A 13,098-nucleotide genomic window follows, 5' to 3' on the forward strand; every position below is an offset into this window, starting at 1 on the left:
CAATTAATAATAATAATTATTATTATCATTATAATCAATAATTAAGTGGTTATATGATAAAAGTCAAACAACAATTACAATGAAAAATTGTGATAATATTTTTCTCCTGCTTAAAATTGTTGATTCTAGGGAATTATCATGGACCTCTGCAGAGCTTGGATACACTTTGACTTTTGTTGCTTCAACAAGCATAACTGACGAAGCCCGAAATTTATAGCTTCCTTGATTGCGGATAGGAAGTGTTTATTTTGTGGAATTAGATTATGATTTAAGCAGTTTCTGATAATTTTTAAATCCATCGTTGAGGAACTCTCTCCATCGTTGTGGATAAAATCATTCATTGATTCTTCCTTATACATGTAGGCTTCAAATTCAATGGCTCTCTTTAATATTCAAGCTACCCCGACATTGACTATCCCATATCAGTCTCAGGTGCAGGAATCACACATAAATCATCATCAATTTGAATACTCTTGTTTCTTGGGACGGTATTGCATTTTTTCTCTCCTCAAATCAGTGTGATTTCATTTTATATGCTGTCCCCGGAAGCCTACATATACACAGCAGTGTCTTTTCAACAGACGAAGAGACATATATCATGGTGTTACATGTAGGTCTTATCGACAGAGATTTTGTTAATTAAAAAATCACGAGAAGAGAGAGAGAGAAAGCAACATAGAGAGTAAAGTTAAAGAGTTGATTGATGAGGATTCTGTTTCTGGAACATTCCTTAAGAATTGTAATGAGTGAAGATACCATTGAAATCATAGTCCTACTTTCATTTAAAAAAAGAGGTGAATGAACTATGATAATATGTAATATTTGAGTATTGCACATATATTTCATTGTTGACATTGTCAGAAGATTGAATGTGATAAAAGCTAGAAAATGTGCACTATGAAAACAATTTTAAAAAGTTTTTCTCAATAAAGTAAGTGTTGGTTTGAGAGTATTGAACTGGAGAACCATTTGCTTTTTTTATGTCTCATTGCAATGTCCCTGTTGAATTCCGCGCTTTTAAGGTGTGAGATCTGCAGAGATGGGTATCTCCAAGTTGCGAAGGATTGTCTCAACAAAAAATCCCAGAAATCCCTCTAGAGCTGTGATTTTACACTTCCAATTTGTCTGTTTGGTTTCTTCGCCATGATGCTATTTTTGTGTCCTTTATACCACATTGATGGATGGTGTGGTGGACTTCGAACATTCCTCATCACTTTATGCTCTATCTGTATCTTATCTATGTGATAACTCAATTTCATTGGACTGATCATATACAGTGTTTAAAATCTGTGTAGTGTGGAATATTAGAAAGAGGATCTTCTTGGCAATATACCCATTATTGGAGCAGTTTGTCCACTCCAAGATCAGTGAGAGATGAATGAATCACACGTTGGTGTATAGGATGGTTATTGTAACCACATGTTACACCGAATATAGATAGATCTCTATTTTCAGAGTTAACCATCACATTTAAGGTGCATCCACACCTTCCTGACCAGTAAAGTTCCTGTAGTTAATCGGAATTTGCATCAGACCACAAAGTAATGACTTATAAAATAATGCCAATTATTATTAGCAACATGAATGCTAATCTGATAGTACGTTGTCAAATTTTCTGCCTTGAATTCTTAAATAAACATGCCAACAATTATCTGGTATTATACTTGTGACTTCTGGATTTCAGTCTACTTTATTAAAATGAGCACTTATACATGTAAATACCATCTTTCCCCATGAAGCTCAAAACTTTGGCCACCCAAAACCTACGTACTGAAATTTGTTCATACTTCTAAGCTTTGGTACAGTTAAAATGCTCCTCACAACAGCATACAGGTAAGGCATTCACCATTGGTTTTGGCAGGTCAAACGCTTTGTTCATACCTGGAAAGAGCTTCTCATGGTCAAAAAGGTTGTTACATTTGGTACCATTTAAAATGATCCACTCTTCAACAGCGATCAACCCCCCCCCCCCCCCCCCCCGGAAAATGAACCTACTACTTGTTTGTAAAATTTTATGAGCATTTCATTTTCAACATTTTGCTAGTTACATACAGAATTTATTTCATTCATCTCCATTTTTTCAAATGTTGTGCCAACAACGTTACCCTCTGTTTAAAGCTTTTCACTGCACTGAAAATTTGTTTTTATTGACTCTATAGGGGAAGTCTTTCAAGGTGTTGAAAAGAGTTCTTCAAAAAATTGAAATGCCTTTCTTTTTTCATCCCACACTCTATTTCTCTTTAACTTCTCTCTTCCACTTCTCTCCCACTACCTTTTCACATTTTCTCTTCCTCTTTCACCCCTTCTCTGTCCCCCTCTTTCTCTTTCTGGCCTCTTTCACTTTCTTTCCCTCTCTGTCATGTTTTCCACTCCATCTCCCATCTTTTGTGAAACCCTTCTCACATTCAACTGTATAAATTGACCTATACATCTCTTTCATCCTTAATTTCCCCTCTCTCAAACACTTTTTCTTTGCTATTCCCATGATTGCCTACTTTTTGTCTCTTTTCTTTGCTTCCTGTACTTGATTGGTTAAGAAGCTTAAGCATTGCAATGACTTCAATTCCGTTATTATTATTTGTCTACATTTTATGTTCATAGATTTACATCTTGTAAATTTGATGGCACATCAAATAACGATCTTCATATTGGTTTAGATGGCTATTGTCTGATGGTAGCACTTTCTTTCTTTATAACAAACCTGAAGCAGTGATCATTTCCTTGATGCTACTTTATTTCATTCAGCGAAAGTTTCCCTACATATTATTGTTTTCCTAAAAATAGTTCAATAATCTAAAATAAAAGGAATACATGGAAATACAGTTATTCATACAGCCGTATATGACACCATAACACAAATGGAAAAGAGATCTGATTAAAGTGCCAAGAAGAATGTTACAGCACAAATCATTTGTAGTTTTTCCTGACAAAATTCTCTCTCTGAATACCCTTGATGAACATTGCTATAAGATTTGTACTGAGCTACTTTTCTTTTTTTTTAAATTTTATTTATTGCAACATGAAATATAAAATCTGACTTTATTTACATAACAAATACTGATCACAAAATAAGAGGGATACTCTGAATAGTATAAATGCAAATGTGGGAATAAATAGCTGACAAACACTACAGAGACGTTCTTTTAATTTTAAATTTTATGATGTCTATCTCATACATTTTAAGCAAGCATAATCTGTGGTTAAGGCAATCTGTGGTTAGTGCAGTCTTCACACAAGCCCAAATATTATAGGGTAAAATTATAGTCTTTGTTCTGCCACCTCTATTCATTTGCTATGAAATTTATCTCCAAGAGTTGCACTGTTCATAAAGTAGATCATGGCATTTCATAAATGGTTAAAGTGTGACTTAAGTTTGTGATTAAAATACCAATGACTTGTATTCTAGTGATAACCAGTGAGTATTATACCCGGGCTCCCTACATCGTCTGACCACTGTAGTGACGTGTTGTAACTTACAAACATCCAGAAACAGAAGCACCATATTAATTCAAACTTTAATTCAATCTTTAGTTTAGATTAGCTTTGCAATTGTAGTTTTGGATATTGTTTAGTATTTTTTTATATAATTAGAAATTTATCCCTTTGTAAAACAGTCCCTGAGCCCCATAACAATAGTGCATGATTCTAAGACTGATTCTAAAATTTGACGACGATCGTCCGAACTGTTGTATCACACATGCGACAGTGCAAATCCATTTTAAGAGAAAATTGACTTCAACGTTTACTATAATTTCCACACTTTGTTTCCCAGATTTACAACGTAAAAGTGGTTTAAGCTGTTTATATTTTCCCTGTTACAGTACACGTTTCCAATGGGATTTGCACATTTTATTAACAATTTGTATAGAATCGCTGTGAGAATCCCCACATATCTCAGAAACTGGCCACCCTTTCACACGGTAAAAATTGTAATTTAAATGATTCCAGTGGAAAATAAGGCTGATGACAAATATTTAGCACGTTTGAAACCAAACTAGAATATGATTAGCATCACAAAAGCTAATCACAATCAGAAATTTGAATTCTCCTCCGGAGGTGAATTCCATTGCCTTTTCACACGTGATTCATGAATCATCATTGTAATGATGATTGCTATTGTAGTCATGACTGTGATTAGCGTTCATGATTCTAATCATGTTCTAGTCTGGTTTCACACAAGCTAAATATTCGTCATTAGCCTCATTTTTCACTGGAATCATCATTCGAATTACGATTTTTTACATTGTGAAATGGCGGCTAATTAAGTTTCACTCAAATTATGGTACAAATTTTGCATGTGAAAGACTCGACCTCTTTTGGAGGCGGAGCTTACATGACCTTTCAAGCACTTCCGCAGATAATACAATTGTCATGCACTCATCATAGTTTGTATTTGCAATGCAGTGCTTTGATTGACAAGTCACCAAGGACACACCGCCTTCGCTCAGGAATTCGAATTCAAATCCCAGTTTTCGAGTGAACTTGTGAAAGGTCCGATGATTCTAAAGACGAATTGCAATAATCCTTACAATGATGATTCAAGATTCAGGTGTGAAAAGGCCCTAAAATAAATTTCTGCCTAGAAATTTAAGGATGTATAGAATTGGACTTTTACTTTCAATTTCTGCAAAAATCTCAAAATCATTTTTTTAAACCAAAATTTACTGATACGATGGTTTGGATGAACGCCAACAAATTTATGACATTTATTTGTGTAACAGGCCCAAATTTTCTAGACTTAATGATGCACTCCTTCTGTTCCATGGATCTTTATTTTATTTTATTTTTTTTCTTTTCAGCCAAATTTTTAAATGTAAATGATGTATTTTTAGGTAAGATGAAAACAATACATGTAAATAAAAGTTATTGGTCACATTTTGAAATTGAATTGTTATGAACACTGAATATGAGTGAGGAGTGGCTACATTTATGAAATATTAAATTGATTCTTTGCATTTATATTATAAATTGATTATGCACCAGTAAAACTTGTTAGTCTAACATTTTTGATACATGGTCACTCCTCGACCACTTTAATTGTTGACTTTGGGTTTTTACTGAAGTATTAAAAGGAAAATACGAGCATAAATTCAATGTAAGTACTTGCCTGTATAGTTTAGTATCCCTTCCTTTGTGAAGTGCAGTCAAGAAGAAATAACACTTTAGATAAATAAGGAAGAACAAGTTTGAGAAAGATCCCAGGGAGTACATCTACTAGAATGGGAATAGTGTACCTGCATCCGTGGAGCTGGACAGAGACTGACTGGGGATGAATTGTGTACCTTCTCCCCATCACATACACAGGTACGCATGCAAACACATGCTCATGCTCACATGCATGGGTACTATTTTAAGTGCAGTGTGCAAAACAAATTTTATGATATGCATCTCATCTCCCAACTATAGAACAAAAAACCAGAAGAAATAAAGAAGTACATGCATGCCAATAAAGAAACCATGGAAAACTGATTAGGAAATAATACCTTCAAAACGGAAATGTTGTACATTGTAATTTGTATTTATTAGGGATATCCGATGCCAATGCCCTCATTATTTTGTTTAAATAGAATGATAGCACTTTTTGCTGACTGCTGTGCTGTGTCTTTTGAGAGAAATATAATTACTATTAACATGTTTAATTAGGCATCAGGTGTTGTATATCAAGAAGTGTGTGATTTATTTGCTCATTTGTTCATTCTTGCCATGTGGTACAGGTGCCTTTGGAAGAGCAGTTGTTGATAATGAATGTCAATTTGCAAAAAAAAATGAAATTATTTTATCTTATGTCGAGCTTCTGTACAATAACACTTTTAAGATTGGGACAGGTATGACTGCTCCATTTTGATAATTCAAAAGTTTGATTTCTTTTATCTATAAAATCCTACATGATAACCATAAGTGATTAGAGCTGATGTAAGATTGGATATAAAAAGGCTGCCTTTTTATTTTTTTATTTTTATTTCTTTTATTTCCTCTTTTTTGTTTGATTGCATGTGATTGTTTGTGATTTGTTTTGATTTGTTCAATAAAAACGTTAAAACAAATGAAATGAGTGAATGGATCAATGAAAAAATGAGATATTGATAAACAACCCTACAGTATATTCCAAGCATTTTCTCTGCATACGATTTTAGAATTTATTTTAGTTGCAGCTAACATTGAGAAGTTTTAAAATCGTCAGAGATCTACATGTAGATCTAGTACATTAACAAAATTCTAGCTTAATGAAATCTAACCTGAAATGCAATGATACTGAAGATCACCAGTGCAAAATAGCACGTGTGTGACAATGTATTATTATTTTGCTTCGAAAAAGACATTTCACTCACATCTCAACCATTTTGTACCAGAATCGATGGCACACAAACCCTCATATATATATATATATATATATATAAGCTACGTCCCACAAAAAACGAAACCGATAAATCAATTAATCTTGGTTTCGTTTTTTGTGGGACGCACTGTATATATCTATATATATATATATTACACAAACACTTCGTCTTAGTGATCTTCTTTTTGATTATTTTAAGAGCTGAGAAATTTGTTCACACTCTGTGAAAAAGAATAGCTTTAAAAACCTTCAATTAATCTGATTAATATTGATTATCAAAGTTTTGATTCATCATCAGTTAAAATACAAAATAACAACATGAATCACTTTATGCTTGAAAATTATGGAATATATTTATTATTCAAATGTCTAACAAAAAAACCTTTTTCACTGCTAAAATATAATATCTGTCAAATATCTATCAGTGAAAGAAATATATGTAATCATTGTAAGAAAAAAAATCAATTTAATTCATATAATTGAACCTCTCAGTTTCAAAATCATATTTTCGCTAGAATATTAGCATAATGAATATGCTGATTGTATGATACTCATTACACTGAAGAAATCTTAAGTAATGTTGTCCTTTGTAGTAACCCCCCCCCCCCCCCTCCCCAGCCCTCTGAATTTCTCACTAATGTTCTCTCTACAGGTCTGTAATCTGAAACCAGCAAAATTTGAGATTTAGTTCCACTAATAGTATTTCATATATTGTTTGTTTTATTTTTTTATGGGGGGGGGGGGTAGGCTGTTCTGGCTGCTGTTAATATTTTCATTTTTATTTATAGATTGTCTTAGCAGCTTTGGAATTAATTTTTTTGCATGTAATTCTAGCAAGCTTTGGGTTTCATTTCTGTTTATTGGCTCTGTGAGCTTTTGATTTCATTCATTTGCATAAGTTGTGCTGGTAGATTTCACTTTCATTGCTTAACATACATGTAGGTTGTCTGGTTGTCCTTGTAGATTTCATTTTAATTTCTTTTCATAGGTTGTCCTTGTAGATTTCAATTTAATTTCTTTTCATAGGTTGTCCTTGTAGATTTCAATTTAATTTCTTTTCATAGGTTGTCCTTGTAGATTTCAATTTTTTTTTTCATAGGTTGTCCTGGCAGATTTCAATTTCAATTCTTTTCATAGGTGTCCTGGTAGGTTTCAATTCCATTTCTTTTCATAGGTTGTCCTTGTAGATTTACATTTAATTTCTTTTCATAGGTTGTCCTTGTAGATTTCAATTTAATTTCTTTTCATAGGTTGTCCTTGTAGATTTCATTTTAATTTCTTTTGTAGGTTGTCCTTGTAGATTTCAATTTAATTTCTTTTCATAGGTTGTCCTTGTAGATTTCAATTTAATTTCTTTTCATAGATTGTTCTTGTAGATTTCAATTGCATTTTTTTATAGGTTGTCCTGGTAGATTTCGATATAATTTTTTTTCATAGGTTGTCATGGCAGAGTTTGATTCCATTTCTTTTCATAGGTCGTCCTGGCAGCATTTGATCTGTGGTAGATATGAAGACATAATTGATAATCGGCAATGTTGCATAAAAGTTACTATAATGTTAAAGTGTTAAATTTAAAGTGTCATTTGATACACATAGTGAATAGCCAATAATTCAATTATGTATGCGAATATATCAAGATGACCCATCACTATGAAGGACAGTCAACTGACCGGAACATTTGCCACTTTTTATTCTCCCCTCTGTCTCATCCCCTGCTCTCAGTGGCTGTATCACTGTCCTCTTCCTTTTTTCTCTCCCCACTCCAACAATCCCTGTCAGTCTTAACCTATTGGTGAACTGTAAATCCTCTTCTGTGCAATTGCATATTCATTTAAATGTCTGTTAACAGATTTAAAACTGTTACAAGCTACTGAAATCCTTGCATCTGATTGGTCAAGAGTGAATTGTTGGCATTAGAATTCATGAAATATCCCGAGTCTCAAAAAAATGAAACTCTTTCTGCACACCTTAAATCTAAGCCTTTGAATTTGGATCAGAAGTTATTTACTCACAAAATATTTACAAATTTTCAGGAAAAATTAGTACATTGAAAGTTTTTCAACATTGGTGATCGGGTATGCCTGTCATCACTGTACAAAATAACAATAGACAATAGATGACTTCTTTTTGGCCATAAATTTCTGCAAGGTGGTTAAAATGTGTTTATAGTGTGCTTCTGTGCATCATTACTATCGACTTGAAGTTGTAGTTCATTTACAGTGGTCTTTAAATCAATTTCCGATTTGATCAAAACTGAACAATGAAGAAACATGAGGAGTTTGAATGGACCAAAGACTGCATGGAATACTTGAAGTTCTAAAGTTCAGTATAACTCACTTTACCCAGTGGATAGTCAAGGAATGAAATTAAAACTTTCATGACAATGGGCCCATGAAAAATGAAACAGAATGAACACCAGAACGGGATGAAACTTGAGTCTTTCCAACAAGAAAAGCAATGTCCATTAGTAGAATATTTCCCCTGGGAGGTGAAATAACTGTCATGGTTTTTATCCTTTTCTTGTTTTTTTTCTGTCTAGGAAGGGGGGGGGACAATACTTTGGAAATTATTTCCGAGCAGAATTGTAACATTAAAATCACTTCCTTGAAGAGGATAGTTATATTTTGACTGTTAAGCAGTGTTGTCAATGTTATGTTCATTGTCATTGATGGCAGAGTTACAATATGGATGGCTCAGAATGTGATACCAGAAATATTTCAAGAGTGAGGGCCAATATTGCACAAATTGAAGTTGAGTGCAATGTTGATCATTAAGAATGGAATATTTCTGGTATTCTATGAAATTAAGTTGTCTAATATATATCCCCCCCCCCCCCAAAAAAAAAGAGCGATTGAGAAAATTGTGTCGCTTGTCACAATCAGTTGTGTCATAAGATCAGTTTGATCATAGAAGTGTCACTAACATATAGGTCTTTGTGATTTCATGTTGTATCTCTGCACCGTATGTTACGCTAATGGCATTGATAATTATTTATTGTGAGTGTTGTATTTTCACGGATTTGACTGTTTAATACGGGATATTGAACAGCAAGTTTTATAAAGTAGCCTATGAGATATTTGTCAGATTTCTTTAATTTGTCCAATACGGTCTTGTATGCACAGACAAATGATGCATACCGAGAAACATGCTTTTGATCCATCACTAAAACACTCTAAATAGGTAATAAAAAAAACTGTGCAACAGGCCTTATATGTTTCCTTCCATGAGAAGTCTGATTCTTCTTTCTGGGAGACCATATAAAATATTCTTCATTTTAGGTCATAATAGTGTAAAAAAATATTTGTGGTAACACTATACTACAGATCAACTGACAAAACGTCATAAAAACCTGCTTTAAATTTGATTGCATCTGAGAACCAATTCATTTGGTCCAATATGTAGATGGTTTGATCATAATGATATAACCTTATAGTATCTGATAATTTGAATGTAAATTATGCATGAAGAGAAATGAGCTATTATCTAGGGTTAATTCTCCAAGTGGAGTTTAATGAGATAATGACTATTGAGTAGTGATATAATTCATTATAGAGACAGTAGAATTCCCATCATGGAGACTGCAGTGAAATTACTTCAGACATGAGATGCCAATTCTATTTTCTAATCTCTACTTTCTCACGTCTCCATATCTCTATCCACTTTCTCTTAGTCCTTTTCCAAGACATTACACATGGTGTATTGTAAACTACTTTGCTTTTATTCTACCACCCAAACCCTTCATCATCTATTCTAATTTTGTCCTAATTTCAGATCTTGAAAAGTAAGTTTGTTCCTTGTATTTCTGATTATCAGTCGTAACATAATTATATAGTACAATTGAATTTGATCTTATCTGTGATTATTGGAGGCAATGACAATTACACAAACGGTGTTATTAATAAATCTAAGCCACATCCTTTCCCTTTTTTTGTATTACACTTGTACATTACCTCAGTCACATTTCATCTACGGCGGCTGTCCAGCCGTTTTTTTTTTCATTTTTATTCAAGCCACCTATATGTAGCTGGTACAAAAAAATGTTGAAACAGCTGTTTTTGACTCGCCATATGGCCACTGTAGGGGAAATGTGACTGGGGTATTTCTACACTTTTCATAACAACCAATCAAAAAGTTGCAGAGAGAAAATTGCTCTTGAAAAAGGGAACTTGTGTTTTAGTAGATCACAAGAATATTTATCAGAAGAAAGGGAAAGCGTTTAAAGATCTTTGTTTGATGAAGAGAGACTGGTAGAGTATCAGAAGTAGCCTATTTTCTGCCAGTTTCTTTGTGATTTTATATAAGACAGAATACTGAAATTCCATGGAAAATTCATCTGTCTTTTATGTCATTGCCTCATTCCCAAACAATTTATTCTTTCATCATATGTCTTTATGTAATTTATTTGAAATAATTGTACCCTTTCTCTTTCTGCCTCTTTTGCAGTCTCTGTTTCTTTGTTCTCTTCCTGTCTATGTCATATATTGATTCAAATGTATATGTGTCAGTCTCGGATAAACACACTCAGTGGATTTGTATTTTTAATTGATATAATCAGGTTTGGAAATTAATTTGGTAATTGAATGTCAGCGCACCATGATGCACTGCTACCATGGTGCTGAAAACTTTTATGAGAGCTGCCTAGGTATAATGTACACACTTTGTATGCACATGTACTGTACATGTATATCATATGAATTTATAATTGAATTTGTATCTTTTCAATAAACATTATCTACAGTTAGCAAGAATCAGTGTAACATCGAAAGGTATTTTCATGCATGATGCTGTATGCATGATATACATACAAGAACCATGAATGATTCAAACTAATGTGAAGAAATTAACATTAAATCCTTACTAATACTAGTACATAACCAGTGGCATAGCAGGGATAGGGGGGGGGGGGGCAAACTTCAAAGTACGAATTAGTCATTGGTATTTCATCAATTTATGGATATCAATGTTCACAAGTAAAATACTAAATCTACCAGGTCCATTTATATGGTTTGTTGGCAATTTTTTCATATCAGATAGAAGCTGCAAAGTAGCTTATTTTTTAAGATGATGATTGTCATGAGGTCTGTCTAGCTTCCATTTTTTTCATTCCCAGAGAAGAACTCGTGTCATGAGATTAATGATTATGCCAGATATCAATAGCTATATACTTGTTCCACATTCTGCTCTTGTAAAGTAGTTTGATTTTTTAAAGGCTACTTTGTGTAAATAATAATAATAATATGTCCATTTATATAGCGCAGTTACTATGTGCATATTGCCATATGGGTCATTCCATGGGGTTGGGGCAAAAATTGTGACATCAGGGTCAAAAAATAGAAATGTAATAAATGAAAAGTTTTTTTTCTTATATGTTTCATGGGACAATTCTTCAACTAAATCCACTTACAGGCATTTCATACCACCCTGCATATTTGAGTAAATTGCGAAACAAGATTTGACAAAATACCACCGTTACACGGACATCATTTATCATCCTTACTTAGACTATACTCTCCCACTGTTAAAATAAAAGGGTTGATCTCAATTCCTCTTAATAAATATTTTGCTAACAACATTTTTAGTCACTTTATTCCACATTTTCCAACATGGCATATATATTTTGAAAGATTTAGCATCAATAAATGGAACTTGATGCTCTGTGTGTATACCAGTGCCATGTTCTGTGTAGTTCTTTTTTCTCACCAGTCAAGAAAATTCAATTTATGATGGCATGTAGAACTAAATAGTTGACAGAAGTCATGCCTCAACAGAACGGAATATTCTTTTTGGAAAAACTCAACTACTCTTTCTGGCCTAACCTTCTATTTTTGGTGTTACCACCGTTACATGGACATCATGTCTCTGTAACAGAGGTATAATTTGAAGCATTGTAAGTTAAGGTCCATTAATGGTCATCACATACCAAATTACACTTTCTGCCTTAAATTATTTGCACAAGATCAATTGATTATATTAGAAAAAAAACATTTTGCATGTCAAATTCTTTGCAAATAAAAGAAATTTAAATTAGAGTTTAAACAAAGAAAAATGTACAAAATTATTGACAAATTATGTGTCGTTCTTTTTTCTCACCAGTCAAGAAAATTCAATTTATGATGGCATGTAGAACTAAATAGTTGAGAGAAGTCATGCCTCAACAGAATGGAATATTCTCTTTGGAAAACTCAACTACTCTCTCTGGCCTAACCTTCTATTTTTGTTTGGTGTTACCACCGTTACATGGACATCATGTCTCTGTAACAGAGGTATAATTTGAAGCATTGTAAGTTAAGATCCATTAATGGTCATTACATACCAAATTACCCTTTCTGCCTAAAGGGGAAAAAACGAAACAGTGCTATCTTACGATCTCCAAATCTTTTATTACTTTGAAATATCTCCTTCAAGATATTACTTTCAAATGTAGATACCTCTGTTACACGGACATCATGTCCTTGTAATGGTCATATTGAATAGCATTACTTGAATATTTTGACATATTTTTCTAGTATCAACACACTAAATGCAAGTTAACTCATCTTACTCAAGTGTAGAAATACAACATCTACAAGCAAGCTTCTGTAATTCATATCAATGAACAGGTAAATTTTTTTTAATTCATACACAATTATAAAAAATTTTGATACCTTTGATACAATATTCAGGTGAAAAATATGTAGGGAAAAGGTACTAGTTTAGTTCTTCTAAGCTATGGTTTTTCAAGACAAAACAAGACAAAGTTCGCATGGAAGATATGGACAACG

This window comes from Lytechinus pictus, chromosome 7 (assembly GCF_037042905.1).
Source record: "Lytechinus pictus isolate F3 Inbred chromosome 7, Lp3.0, whole genome shotgun sequence".
NCBI classification, from domain to species: domain Eukaryota; kingdom Metazoa; phylum Echinodermata; class Echinoidea; order Temnopleuroida; family Toxopneustidae; genus Lytechinus; species Lytechinus pictus.